At 35.5% G+C, this 15,836-nt stretch overlaps 1 protein-coding gene and 1 non-coding gene across 2 annotated transcripts in view; one reads left to right on the forward strand and one right to left on the reverse strand.

Annotated features, from left to right (window-relative positions):
• NALF1 (NALCN channel auxiliary factor 1) overlaps positions 1-15,836 on the reverse strand; it is a 755,018-nt gene that overhangs the window by 151,156 nt on the left and 588,026 nt on the right. The window lies entirely within an intron of this gene.
• On the forward strand, positions 7,702-7,809 carry LOC122752083. The gene has a single exon (XR_006355884.1). It is a non-coding gene; the product is annotated as a U6 spliceosomal RNA (small nuclear RNA).

A 15,836-nucleotide genomic window follows, 5' to 3' on the forward strand; every position in this document is an offset into this window, starting at 1 on the left:
CTAAAAAAAAAAAAAAAGTCTTCTTTCTTAAAGCGACGGAAATACGCCATACCTCACCAAGTCTCCGTGATAACTATGAAGTATAGTAAACCAGATAGGTATCAGTGAGGCTTGTGGGGTGTGACTCATGACAGAAATTCAGCAATGAAGTGGTACATCTCGTTCGTTGTTTGTGAAGAAAATACATTACTTCAAGTAAGTTCACCAATTGCAGTGTAGAAGCATGTTGAAGAATATTTAAGTGAAGCTCATTGGAGGAAGAAACAGAAGAACACCTGGCCAGAAGGAGAAAATGGTTGATGAATTCTGGAAGTAGTTTTCAAAGCTGGAACAGAAGCAAGATATATTAGTAATAGAGGACTTCTGCTATCTGAACTGCTAAAAGTAGGTAAATTCTTGCCTTGCCTTAAGGATAAATTAATTCTTCAAAACATGGAGAAGTCAAAAGGAGAAATTGCTATTCTGATCTGCATGTGCCCTCTCCAAGGTCAATAATGATTTGTTGATGGCTAAATCTGATAGCATGTTCTCAATCCTTATCATTCCTGACCTTCCTGAAGTATTTTGCATTAATGAAAAAGCAGTCCTTCTGTATACCTCTATTTTGTTTTTTCTCCTATCTGGCCAATTCTCAGTCTTCTTTGCAGGAGCATCATCCATGTCTTATATGTTAGTATTCTGTGTTGTTATATGTTCAGGCACTGTAGTAGGCCCTCTTTTCTATTTTTAGTGATATCATAAATTATTATGAATTCCAATATCTTTCCACATGGATAACTTTCAAGTCTACATAATCAGCCTGCATTTCTCTCTTGAGTTTCGGTTTCACTGGACAACTCTCTAAGGAGAGGTTCCCCCATAGATTTGTCAAATCTAGTATGTTCCAAATAAGTTTAATTATCTTTTCCCCCTAAAAAACAAATAAATAAAACTTTTCCTTTCCTAACTTTCCTTTTTCTGATAAAAGCACCAGAAATAGCATGGTACAATGAAAAATGTGTCGGGAGTCAAAGGACCTGGGTTATAATTCTGATTCTGCCATTGACTACTTGTGTGACTTCAGGCAAGTCACATAACTTATGTAGGCCTCAGTTTTCTCAATCTTTAAAATGAGGTGATTGGACTACATACCATTGAGCTCCCAATCAGCTCTAATTCTATGAAGCTATGATTCCATGATCCTTCCAGTCACCTGGGTTTGTGACATTAGAGCCAATGTAGACTCCTCCCTGTCTCTGACCCTCAATTATTCAATCAGTTGCCCAGTCTTGCCAATTTTATTTCCACACCTCCAGTATCTCTTGCCTTCTTTCTGCTGATCCAAGAACCACTCAATTTCATGCCCCAATACTTTTCAACAAGACTACTATAATGGCCTCTAGAAAATAAATGTAAAGATTCTTTGAAAGTGCTGTTTGAGAACTCAGCTTATGGCTATAAATTCATGAGAACTCAATTACTTCTATTATATATTCTTTCCTATGAATCATCATAACCCCTTGTTTATTTTTAAAGCAATTGACTGATTACAGTTAGTTTTGTTTTGGGGGGGGGGGTTCCTACCTTCTTTCTGTGCCCTTTCAACTAACTAGCTCATACATATTTAAATATATACATCTACTGAATTTGTAAAATTCACACCATCACATTGAATTATGATAAATGTACTTCAAAAGGACAACTCACTATTGAGCAGATACTACCACTACAACTTTACTCTTCTTCTATAGAGAATGAGCATAAAACCTGTTTGTCTTCACGTTGGTTGTGCTAAGGCCAAAAGTATAGTCCTTTTAAGATTATGTTCCTTATCATTTCCATATTCAAAGATCAACTCTATAAACATCTTTTAGTTCGATGATGATGGAAAGGTAAATAGCATTAGAAAGAAAAATAAAAAAGGCACATGGGGAGAGGCAGCTAGGAGGTGCAGTGCATAAAGCTGTGGCCCAGGATTCAGGAGGATCTGAGTTCAAATCTGACCTCAGACACTTGATACCTACTAGCTGTGTGACCCTGGGCAAGTCACTTAACCCTCATTACCCCCCACCCCAAAAATAATATGAACACTTTTCTCATTCACAACTACTTTGGATGTGGATGATTTGGGCATATTCTGAAGATCATTTGAACACATGGAGATATGGATGAATTGTCTCCCAGCAGAGTTGTTTCTTGGGGTGGGGAGAATAAGGGAAGGGACTGAAAAAAAGGCTCTCATCTCCTTATTTGAATATAAAAAAGAACAGGAGGAAAGAGGAGGGTAATAAGTATTTATTTTGCATTTACTATGTGTCAAGTACTGTACTGAGCACTTTATAAATATTACCTCATTGGTGAGTAAAGAATAATTTTCAATTAAAAAATTAGAAAAAATCAATTTAAATAAAATCCTTGGAAAAAGAACTTTAACACAATGTTCATTTTTACAACTATTTTGAATGTTAAAATAGATCTACTCAACTACCTTTAAACAGTGGTTTCTGATTTGATATTTTCCTTACTTGTTGGTATTGTTCTCTTTTATTTTCCCCTTGCAATGCATATCACTTTTTAGTGAGATCTCTAATTGCTTTCACACACAATCCTCCTGCTTAACCAAATGCATCTTTGTTGCTGGCGCCTCTAATCATTGCTATTGAGTTTGTGCATCCACATGGATGATGTGCTAAGACACCTATCCTATCTGTGTATTGTCATTGCCTTTTCTGTTACCAACAAAGAAAAGATTTCCTCTTCTGCTCTATTGGTTGCTCCTATGAAAATATTACCTGAACTGTAGAGATACATATTATAATTGTTGAATGAGGGAAAGAAGAGGGCAGGGAAGGGGGCTGTAGTTTAATTGGCTCTGCCTGGAAACCAACAACAAGCTGGCTTTCCTGAATTAAGCACAGAACATACATTAGAAAAGCAGAATCCTATTTCCTGGCTCATTTGACTGGTAACCCAAGGCATTGCCATGTATTCTTTTTATTCATGGAGTAGAGGAAGGGTGGAGAATGGGGAAATGTTATTCTGGCTTTACAGAAACTTGATTTTACATAGAAAACATATAGTTCAATGGGCAAGGAACTGATGATTTATGAAGTTAAAATATGTCCTAGATTTCCTACTATTCTTTATAATTCTGTACAATACTATAGAGAGTTTATTAACCATTGAGCAATGGGGAAAAATAGATGCTTGCTATCCAAAATGAAATGGACTTTTATATGAATAACTTTTCAAGGATACCTGTGACACTAAAATAAGGAATCGACCATTCACTAAAATAAACACTATAAACAAGTATGAAACTGTTGTGATTGATAAACATGGGCACCTATTCAGAAGTGAGATTAGCCTTTAATTTATAATGCAATTTAAATTGCTCTCAAGATTATTAGTTACTTGAAAAGAAGCGCTAACATCATAAAATATATCATTTCATCTCCTAAACCAGTTAATAATAGAAGGGATGGAAGATATCAGAGCAATGAGGAGTTACTTATGTTGTACTTCATAATTTAATTGGGAAAATGTCCTTAATTACTCTCAGTGTTGGATTGATATAGTAACTTTTTACACTTTACAATTTCCAGGAAAACTCTTTATCTATCTATCTATCTATCTATCTATCTATCTATCTATCTATCTATCTATCTATCTATCTATCTATTTATTTGCAGGACAATGAGGGGTAAGTGACTTGCCCGGGTTCACACAGCTAGTAAGTGTCAAGTGTCTGCATCTGGATTTGAACTCAGGTCCTCCTGGACCCAGGGCAGGTGCTTTATCCACTGTGCCACCTAGCCGCCCCCCAGGAATATTTAAATTAAAATATTTACTTCTAATGGAAATGTTTTCTTTTGGTCCTTGTGTCCTTCATTAGCCCTAGTATGTGGACCAGTATGCCAAGTGATTTTCAATTTGTGGGATGGGTTAGATTTTAATTTACTTGCTAAATCTTAAGTTGCGGTTGAAGAGCCTCCTTTGTTAGTTTCTTTCTATGCGACCATGGACAAGTCACAAATTATAATCTTTGAGACATTGTCTTAATATTGGAACCAGGTTTTTCTTTTAGATATGCTAATCACGATGCTAATCAGGCTAACATGAAAAGTTTAATTCCCTTGTTGTACTAGAGAAAAACTCAAGTCTATTTTTACTGACCACCTCTCTAACCCTGTCCAGTTATCTGACCTATAGCATCACCGTCACACGGTCTACACAGTGCATAGCAAAACCAGTAATTCTTTACAAAATATTCTATTTTCCAATACTAAATAATACCTGTGAGTGGGGGAAATAGTTCTGATTGTCGATTTTCCCTTCAGCTCAACTTTTCTCAGACTAAATTGCTTGTTTTATATTGCAAACAAAATAAATAATATATATTTTAACTGCTACCCCATAATGGAGTCTGGATAAATGGCTTTACTACAAGGCTTACTTAATTATGACAATTATCATATTTAAGTAAAAGAGGAAAAAGTTAAAACATTTTATTCAAAAGACTGCTGTAATATCTTACACTTAAATAAAAAAAAATAATACTATGGTGAATATCTACTCTCTAATGGCTTTCTTCCAAAACCCAATCCAAAACAAATTGAGGGAACCTCCTTCTTTTGTGGACTACCCCAGGTAGCGCAGGCATTGTTTAGGCTACACACACACACACACACACACACACACACACACACACACACACACACACACACACACATCCCCAAAGTTAATTCCAATCCCTTCTTAATATATGATGAAAGTTGCCTCTTTTGGGTTGAAACATCCTTTTAATACTCAGGGAGAACCAGAGACAGAGTTACCTTGACTAAGGTAACTCTTCCTGAATGATGTCATGAGATTATTATTATTTTTGATGTCATGAGATTATTATAAAAAAAGCATGGCCTCTCCTTGAGTTTATCAACAATGGTAATATGCCAAGAAGTGTTCCTTTTTAAACAATGTCAAAGAGTGAGAATAGTTACATTTGCTTTGTGTTAAAACTCTAAGATTAAGTACATGTATCACAAGTAATACTGAGACCTAGATAAATGAGTCAATTCAGTTCAATTCAATTCAAACCATTTAGTGGCTACTCCATTTGTCTTACTAGACTGGCCACACAAATGTGGAAAATGACAGTTCCCACCCAAAAAGAGTTCATAATCCAAAAGGAGACATATGGCAGGTATACCAGTCATATGAGTTATCTTGTGGCAGAGACAAATGAGAGATCAGGTGAAGAATTCTAGGAAATTTGAGAAGGTTGTGATCACATTCAGTTGAGAGGTATCAGAGGTGCCACAGGTATTGGGCCTTTAAAAAAAATTCAGCAGGTGAAGATGATGATAGAGGATGATGGAGGAATTGGAGATAGCTTGTATGAAGCCCCAGAGGGAGGAGAGTATAGGAAAATATCAGAGAATTTAAAAATGTGAAGTAATGTGAAATAAGGTTGTAATGTCAGGATGAAGCCAGATTATGGAGGGATTTAAATGCCAGGACCTGGTCAGAATATTGTTTCTGGGGACAGCTAGGTGACACAGTGGATAGAGCACCAGCCCTGGAGTCAGGAGCATCTGAGTTCAAATCCGGCCTCAGACACTTAACACTTACTAGCTGTGTGACCCTGGGCAAGTCACTTAACCCCAATTGCCTCACCAAAAAAAAAAAAAAAAAGAATATTGTTTCTGGTTCTGGGCCACAGCTTAGTTAAGACATTGCTAAGCTGGAAATCATCCAAAGGAAGATGACTAATTTGATGAAGGACCTCAATACCACACTATCTAAGGATTCAATGAAACAACTGAGAATTTTTTTTTTGAAGGGTAGATTTTTTATCTGCCATCATCTGAAGAACTGCCTCTGGGAAAAGAAACTAGACTTGCTTGCTTGGTCCCAAAGAACAAAACTAGGAGAAACGAGTGGAAATTACAAAGATATAGATTTAGATTTGATAAAGTAAAGGAAAAAAAATTTCCTAACAATTATAGCTTTCCAAAACTTGAGTGGGTTGTTTTGGAAGGTAAAGTTTCCCCTTCACCTGAGATCTTCAAACAAAGACCGGATGACGACTCATTCAGTATTTTGCAAAGACAGTTTTTGTTCTGTTACAAAGAGTACATTATGCCATCTAAGGTCCTTGGCAGTTTTCTGAGGGAAAGCATTCAAAAAGGTATTGTGAAGGTAAAATAACACTTACTGTGTAATTGGATAAGAATGGTGAAAAAAGGGGAAAGTTGAGGATGATTCTGAGGTGTCAAGCCTGGGTGCCTACGAGGATGCAATCTTTACAAATAGGAAAGTAAATTCAGTTTAAAGGGGATGTGGGGGTGGGTGGGAGGATAATGAATTTATCTTCAGACAAATTGAGATGAAGGTACTGACAAAATTACAGAACCATAGAATTGGAAGGGCCTTCAGAAGCCATCTAGTCCAAAGCATAGCATCTACAATAAATGATTTTTCTCTCTCATTCATAAGCACAGAGAGAAGTACCTATTCATGCAGAAATGTTCAGAAGACAATAGGAAATAATAGGAATACAAATCTAAAGAGGAAAGGGATCTGGACTAACCCCTTTATTTTACAGAAGAGGAAACTGAAGCCTAAAATCTTTCAGTGATTTGCCTTAGGTCATGCAGATAGAACTGCTACAGGTAAAGTGGCAAAGCTGGCCCAAGTGGGATCAAAGCCTTTTTCACTGAACCACCCTATCTTTCTAACATGGGACCAGTAGTTAGAAAGATATTAGGGATGAGATTGTAATTCCATGATAAATGAAGTGATGGGTTGGGTTGCTAAATGGAATTATAAGTAGAAAGGAGCTAAGGACATAACCCTAGGACAAAGACAAACTTAGGGGGAAGAGGATCATGAGCAGAATACTAAATAGAACAACTCAGGAAGAAGAGAATCAGTAGAAAGCAGTATCACAGCTGTGAGGGAGAAGAGCCTACAGAAAGGAGGCGTTAATTGAAATAATCAATTCTGATACATGATCTCAAACTTTTACAGCTTGTCAATTCGAGGTGTTACTTTGACTCATGGACTATTACAAAGAATGGAATAAGCTATAAAATTAATCTTTAGGTCACAAAATAGCAGATATCATGAAGTGATTTCTTCTAAACACTGAAAAGCAGAGCCTTTCTCTTCTACCAAGGCTATCACATTCCCCAGTAGTAACTATAATTTTCATTTCAACTACTCAGTCAATGTCTTTTTAGGGATAAAACATAGACACAGTTCTTTTGTACCCCTCTAAAACTGTTAGTCTGCACTGAAAATGTTAAGATAGCATTATAAAATTTGTAAATGGATGTTACAGAGAAGAGTAAGAGTTCTAGTCTGACAGAGTATAATACTGTGTGACTGTAAGAAACTTAACATAATCTTGGAATCACAGAGGCAGCTAGGTACAGTGGATAGAACTCTGGGCCCAGAATCAGGAAGGCCTGAGTTCAAATCTGGCCTCTGAAACTTACTAACTATGTGATCCTGGGCAAGGCACTTAACCCTGTTGGCCTCAGTTTCCCCAGTTAAAAAGCTGAGAGATAATAATAACACCTACCTCCCAAGGTTGTTGTAAAGATCAAATGAGATAAGAACTGTAAAGTGTTTAACAGTGTCTGGCACATAGAAAGTGCTTATAGAAATGTTAGCTATCATTATTATCATCAGTTTTTCTTTAAAATGAAGGTGACAGTGCTTGCCTCGGCAGCACATATACTAAAATTGGAACAATACAGAGAAGATTAAGCATGGCCCCTGCACAAGGATGACACGCAAATTTGTGAAGCATTCCATATTTTTGTAACCATTATTAGATGGTTTTGCTTAAACTGAAAAAAAAAGTGGGATGGGAAGGAATATTGGAAAATGGTAAGTCAAAAAATATCAATAAAATACCATTTTAACCACCAAAAAAATAAAATAAAAAAAATAAATAAAATGAACGTGACAATAATGCTAACATCAACTATCTTAAGGATGTTGCTATGAAATCACATTGAAAACCTTGACATACTATGTAAGTGTGAGATGTTGTTAGTCTGTTGGTCTATAATTAGACCATTAAAATATGTAATAATAGCAGTTATGTAGAACAGGATGGCTGTAATGATTGTACATATTGTGGAAATAACTACTCTCCCAAATAAATTCATGTTTCTTTATCAGCCAATCAATAAGCATGTTTTGGGGCCTTAAATGCTAAAGAGAAGACTTTCTATTCCATCCTAAAAGTAATGGGAGGAAATGAAAACTTCTTGAGTAGTAGACTGTCATGGTAATACCTTGATTTAGGAATAATTTCACAGTTTTGTGGAGGATAATATAGGATAAGGGAGAAACCAGATGCAGAGAGAATGAGTAGCAGACTATTTTATTGTAATAGTTCAGGTAAGAAGTGGTGAGGGCTTCTCTTAATATGTTTGTGGTATAAGAAAGAGAGGGAACTTAGAGGATAAATACTGAGGAGATTGAACTGACAAGATTTGGCAATGGAAGAGTGAGTTGAGCTTGATTAAGAGCCAAGTTGAGATTAACTCTAAAGTTCAAACCTGGCATACTGGGAGAATGATGATGTTATCCCTGACTACAATAAAGAATTAAGAGGAATTTTAGAACAAAGAAAATGCATGGAGAGTCCTTATTTATGTGCATTTTTAAATTTAACTAATGTCTCTATGAAGGATGGCTTATCTCAACATTAGAGACATGATGAACAGTGTGAAACTAGGATATAGAAAAATCAATCGAACAAAAATAAATGCAAAACTGAAATGATCAGAAAAGAAGAGGGAATTGGACAAGTATCCTGGATAATATATTTTTTCCTCCAAAGAAAAGAGATGATTTTCCATCTGTCCTTGTCTAAACTATTAAGACAAATTGTATTACTTTATTAGAAGTATATCTATAGGGAGCAGCTAGGTGGCACAGTGGATAGAGCACCAGCCCTGGATTCAGGAGGACCTGAATTCAAATCCGGCCTCAGACACTGGACATTTACTAGCTGTGTGACCCTGGGCAAGTCACTTAACCCCAACTGCCTCACAAAAAAACATAATAAAAAAATAAGAAGTATATCTACATAATGGCTACTATATACTCCTCCTGGATCACTGACTTATCATAGGAGAAGGGCTCGAGTAGACCAATGAAACTATGAGTTATGCTGTGAGGGTCATAGTACAGAGTTCTGACAAAAGCACAATACACTAGAGAAGGAACTGGCAAACCAATTCAAAATCCTTTCCAAGAAAACCCCATGGAAAGTATAAAAATGCTAAAAGATGTAATATCAAAAGATGATCCCCTACATGTTACTGGGGAAGAGTGGGGGACAACCACAAATAGATCTAGAATAAATGAAGCAGCTTTGTCCAAAATGAGAGGATGCTTGGCTGTGGATGTGTCTGGTGACCAAAGGAAAGTCCAATACTGCAAAGGTCAGTATTGTGTAGGTTGGACAGACTTTGGGAGATAGTGAAGGACAAAAGGGCTTGGCGTGATGTGATCCACAGGGTCACAAAGAGTGGTATAAAACTGAACGACTCAACAACAGCAACTATATCTGCAGTCTCCAAGAAACAAGAACCTCCTTGCCAGCAAGTTTCCTTCAAAAGATAAACATGTTTATCATCCAAGTTTAAACTGCAATCAGAAATCTATGCCAATTTAAAAGGGATCATCTGTCATATTTTTTAAAGATTGATGCTATTCCATTAACATGCAAATAGTAAAAATTTAAAAATGTATACTATCCTAGGTCTTTTCAATTTTCTAATTAATAAGGAATATATTCATCATTCATTCATTGGGGTTCTTGCCTCAAAATGAAAAGTGAAGAACATTAGGCAAAAAGAAGTCCTAATAAAATAGAATAATTTAAAAATTTTAGCTTAATTAAATGATAATCTCTTGGGAAACTTATTACAGTAGAGTTTTCAGGGGGAAAAAAGTACCTATCTCAATCCTAAATCCCCCTTTTTTCCTCTTCCAATGGGAATGACAAAGGCTGGTTGTACTTATAATGAATGCAATGAAAAAAAGTGAACATGCTCAAAGATGATGTAAAATCTGTCTTGGAGTTAAAGGAGTGAGGTATGAGAATGCTGAAATATTATGTTAAAAAGAATGATGCATTAATAAAATGTTTTTCATCTCAAAGAATGTCATTCTTGGGAGTATCACATTTTCAGACATGATAATGCTCTTCTAATAGATTTTTGTTCATGAACATCATTTCTAAAAATGAAACTAATTTAGTACGAAATCTGGCCAGCAAAGGTGACGGCAGTGAGTTCTCTATCAGCATCAAGGAATTTTAGGAGTATAGTTAGGTCTCTGCATTTTCTCTTCAAGTACTTCAGTCAGATTTACATAGCATTGCTGCACTTAGGGACATGACAAAAAACAAACAGCTCAGATGACATACTGTTGATCTTGGGAAATTCATCTACCTTTAAATTTCAAATGCATAGCTGAGATGCAATTCATTTTGTCAGATAGAATAAAGTCCCCACCCTTTTTTCTGAATAAATCACTCTATATTGAAAATGTCATCATTACATCATTAATTTGTAACATCATACAAAATATCTTAACCAAATATAAACAGTAGGAAGTGCTTTTAATATTTTTTAAGTGATACAGAAATTTATTTATGAAGGAGATCAAAGAATTTGTGAAAGACCTCACCTCTCTTAAAGACAATGGTTGGATAAAGTGCTGGGCCTGGAGTCAAGAAGAAATAACTTCAAATCTACCCCCAGACCCTTGCTAGCTGTATGACCCTGAAAAGTAATTATACTTTCTCTGCCTCAGTTTCCTCTACTATAAACTATTTTAAGGTTCAAATGAAATATTTGAAAAGTGCTTAGAATGGTGCCTGGAACTTAGTAAGCACTTAATAAAGGATTGTTTCTTTCAAATCCATCATCTTCTCCAAATTAGCTTTCTTCTACTACCTTATTGACTTAAGTTTTAAGTGTTCCAGACCTGAAAATTTGGAGTCATCTTGGTTTCCCCCTTTACTCTATTCCATAAAGCTAAACATCCTTACAAAAATCTCTCTAAGTCCTCATTTTCTCTCCATTGCAAATAATATAACTTTGGTCTGGACTTTCATTGATTCAAGTTGTGATCGCTACAACAACCTCCATTTTGCTGGGGGTGAAGGGTCAGGCTATTCTTTCTCTCTCAGGGGGCAGCTAGGTGGCACATTGGATAAAGCACTGGCCCTGGATTCAGGAGGACCTGAGTTCAAATTAGGCCTCAGACACTTGACACTTACTAGCTGTGTGACCCTGGGCAAGTCATTTAACCCTCATTGCCCTGCCAATAATAATTATAATAATAATAATAATAATAATAATATTCTTTCTCTTTCTCTGCTCTGTTCCTGACTTTCTCTTGTCTTCAGAACCATGCTACTTCTACTGCTGGCTCCTGCTAGAATTTGCCTCAGCACCCTACTTCTGGAAAAAATCTACCAGAGGCCCACTCAGTGTGGGACATTTCTCCACAAGGCTTGCCTTCCTTCTCCCATTTGTGAGTTCCTCCTGGAACCTTTATTTTGTGGAGGGGCTGAAGTAGCCCTCCCTACATTAATCTCTTGGAACTGTTCCTGACTTTACTTGACCATGTACCAATGCTGGATACCTTCCTTTCAACTCTCCTAATACTTTTTTTCAACTCTCTTTTTGCATGTTGTCTTACCCTGTTAGAATGTAAGTTCAATTGGGAGCAAGGATTATCTTTCTTTTTGCTTGTATTTCTATCCCCAGCATTTAGCCAGTATCTGGAACAAAAAAGGGCACTTAACAAATGATTGTTGCCTTCCTTCCTGGGTCGAATCTGTGTTTCATACTATTGCCAGATTAATCTTCCTAAAACATTTCTCTCAAAACTTCCCTCTGTCTCGTGCAAGAAACCACAGCAGCTTTCCATAGTCTACTAAATTGAGTTCAAAACTTCAGAGTGGCTTTTCAAGATCTCCATAATCCTATTTCCTTAGAGCTATGACATAACATGAAAACAATATATGGTTTCATAGAAGTGGTCAAAAAATGAAAGCAACGATGGTATTTTTTCTCAGTTTGCATTTTGGAACCATTATTTTCTATCCTAGAAGGCAAGCTTTTATTTATCAGTCTTCCTACATTATAATAATGAGTCTTTTTTTCCCTTTCTGATTAAAAATGAGAATTAAAGAGAATTTATTTGAAACAGAAACCAATACAATTCCATTAATTTGTCAAATTCATATGCCTTATAGTTGCAGTGCTGACTTTAAATTTTCATTTCCTTTCCTTCTTGCTAATTTGTCTCCAACTGACTACGTATTTATTCTGCCTTTCCAGAACTTAATCTGTAATTAAGATATCATAACAATAGCACAATTGATAAGAAGCATTGAACCATTAAAATTACTTTTTTATAATGAATAATCTGAATGAAAAATATTTTCTAAGAAGAGCAAAAGTAGAATATGACTTTACAGGCTGACTATGACTTCTATTACAGTAAGACCTCTGTAGTTCAGAAACTATTAATTCTGAATTTGTAATTATTTGAACAGGGGCTCAGAAATTAGTACCATAAAGTATGTTCTCTGAAGTTAGAGTGGGTGGGTACTATTTATATTACTTACCAACTTAGTATAACAAACTCTTTACAAGCAGATTTGGACAAATATTTGATTATATACAGTAAATATGTTCATTTCAAAGAATCCTTATCTATATATTAGAGCAGTCTGGTACCTGTCTTCCTTGCCAACACTCTGTTAGCTATTTCTGTGTACACTTGAAAGTGGTAAAAACAAAAGAATCCATCATTCAGAATTCACTAATAACAAATGATCAACACCACCACATGGATTGTTCCCCAAAATGGGTCTTGGTTGGCAAGTTGTCATTGTATTGAACTTTCCTTTATCAGTGTCCACTGTTTTACATTTTGCCAATTTGTTGCAAAGTTCCTTCCTTGCTTATGACTACTTTCCAAACACTCATTTTAGGCATGTTTAACTTGACCTGTTATGGGGACATTCAGATTTCCATTGAAGGTAGACTTTTTTTTTTTTTAGAAATTAGCTTAATTCATTCATTAATATATGTTTTATATTAAGTATTTCTCTCTCAAAATACTGCTTTTCTTTTTTTTTTACAAGACAAATAAAATTAAGGGGTTTGATAAAGTAGAGGGGTCTTGAAGAAAAAAAAGGAAGGGGAGAGTGACTTGTTGCCAGGGCCCATTCTCTTGAGCAAATTTTCAAGAGTAGGTTTGAGAACCTTGAGGATGGGACATAAAATGGCAGAAAGTGTGATCTCTTGGATCTGCTACTCTTGGTATGAAGCACTTTATGGTGTGATGATGCCATAGCCACATGTAAGAGTGCTAAGACCATATCAACTGGCAAATAGAAACTCTTTTGATGCCACTTGCCCCAGACTAGTAGACATCTCCTTTGATTTCTCATAAGATTTTATTTCTCTCCTTTTCAGTAGGACTGAGAAGGGGCTTTTTCATTGGACTCAGTGTCATGGATTACAGATTTCATCTAGGGAAACATCAGAAGCCTCTGTCTATCATGGACATTATCTCAGAGCTCTGATAAACACAGAAAGAAGCAAAACTAGGCCAATCATTTTTTACAATTTACTGTTCTTTGATTTTTTTTCCCACACCATATAGTTAAGTAACAAAACTACAATTCTCACTAAACTTTTTATTCACTGGACTCAAATCCAGAGTCTAACAGTTTTCCAATTATATCTACATGGAGGTTTGATGGTCTTTTTTATAATTACTTATCATAGCAATCAATTTTCCAATAGTAAAAGCATAATATGTGTCAGAATATTCCTTAAATTCAGTTCCACAGATCATGGAAAATGTATATGAACCATGAATTTCAATATTAATTTGGGCAGAGAAATAAGTAGTATGGGCACAATAGAGACTATATAGTCAATTTCAGAAATATCATTGGGGAATAAAGAATACATAGGAAGATATTAACTTTAAGCACATAATAGGGGAGAAATTCATATTTCTGATATATAAATATGATGGAATAACATCAGATATAGGTTAAATTAACAAATATAGCTACTCAAGACCTAGAGGTGTTAAGGGCTAAAATTCTAGCTAGTCCGTCTAAAATATCTAATGAGTGGTCGCCAATAAATTATAAGCTTTAGCAAGAGTTAGGCTTTTAAGCATTTATTAAGGAGAATAAGAATTTGGTAAAGAGATTAAAAAAAAAAGGCCTAGATTCCTATCTATTAAAGGGAGAGCATATTTCTAGCTTCGCTCTCCACCAGAATCCAAAGGGAAGAGTGAGACAGAGTGCTAGTCCCTTCCTTCTTCCTCCCACTAGCCAACGTCACTTCCTGACACCAAAGAAAAGACTCCTGGTCTTGCCTTCAAAGACCTTCGCTTCATGGGTGGAACTCTTCTACAGTAAGTCTCCAGCAGGTGGAGTCATTCCAATCGTTACAGAGGGAACAACTGACAGATTTGTTGTGAAATTTTATTTGCTGAGTTTAATTAATTAAAATTCCAATTGTTGCTTTAAAAAGTTTAATTGGCTATATTGTTGTGCAATGTTGTTTTAATTAATAAAATAAAACCAGTCCTATTCTGTACTATGTATTTGCATTGTATTGGTATCAGATTGTGTCCAAGCACATTCAGTTATAGCCATCATAGCATTAAACAAAAGTAGATTGTAGAAAAACAAAAAAAAACATAAGAAACATCATAACAAAACAACAATTAGTCACTAAAACCAAAATAGAATCTAGTAGTTTTGAAAGCTATGGTCAAATTCTATTAACAATCTCTAAAGTAAAAATAAAAATGAAACAAGGCTTACTTTTGATCTGAACCAAAGCAAGTCTAAAAGGTAGATTTTGGGAAATATACTTAATGCACTAACCAAGTGACTAAGAGAATGAAAGTGGTTAGAAAGCATTTAAACTCAAATGAAACAATTTGCTATGATTACTATAGAGAATCATCACTGGCAGTTCTAGTATTTTCTAGTAAGAAGCTATCATGAGATTGAATGTACAAGAATAATGAGAAGATAAGTTTTTATAAACAATAATCATTTTTGGAAAATGGAAAAGGATGTAAATGGAATTGTTTTTCTATTGACTTCAACTTGACTTTAAAATTGGGAAAGCATTTATACACTAAGGAATTATTTATAAATGGCAAATAGTGTCATGACATAGCAATATTGAGTCAGATCAAAACTAGCTGATACATGATAATAAACCTCATATGAATTTTCCTATCTCCTGATTTCAGTCTATTAAAAATGACACTTCAAAGAAATACACATATTTTTCACATTCTTATTTGTATTCTACATTTACCCTGTAACATAGGATGATAGTGGAAGCTAGGTGGTACAGCACATAGAGCACTGGGCCTAGAAGTCAGAAAGACCTGAGTTCAAATTTGACCTCAGATACTTACTAGCTATGTGACCCTATGCTAGTCACTTAACTCTGTTTGCATCTGTTTCTTCATCTATACAATGAATTAGAGAAGGAAGTGGCAAACTATTCCAGTATCTTTACCAAGAAAACCCCAGATGGGGTCGTGAAGATTCAGACACAATTGAAACAACTGAACAACAAGAAGTGTCTCAGTGGAGAGAATGCAGGGCTTGGAGATTGGAAGATCCAAATTCAAATCTGGCCTACCAGCTGTGTGACATGGGAAAAATCACTTAACCCCTGCTTGCCTTAATTTACTAGAGAAATAAATGGAAAACCAGTCCAGGATCTTTGCCAAGAAAACTCCACATACAA

This window comes from Dromiciops gliroides, chromosome 3 (assembly GCF_019393635.1).
Source record: "Dromiciops gliroides isolate mDroGli1 chromosome 3, mDroGli1.pri, whole genome shotgun sequence".
NCBI classification, from domain to species: Eukaryota; Metazoa; Chordata; class Mammalia; order Microbiotheria; family Microbiotheriidae; genus Dromiciops; species Dromiciops gliroides.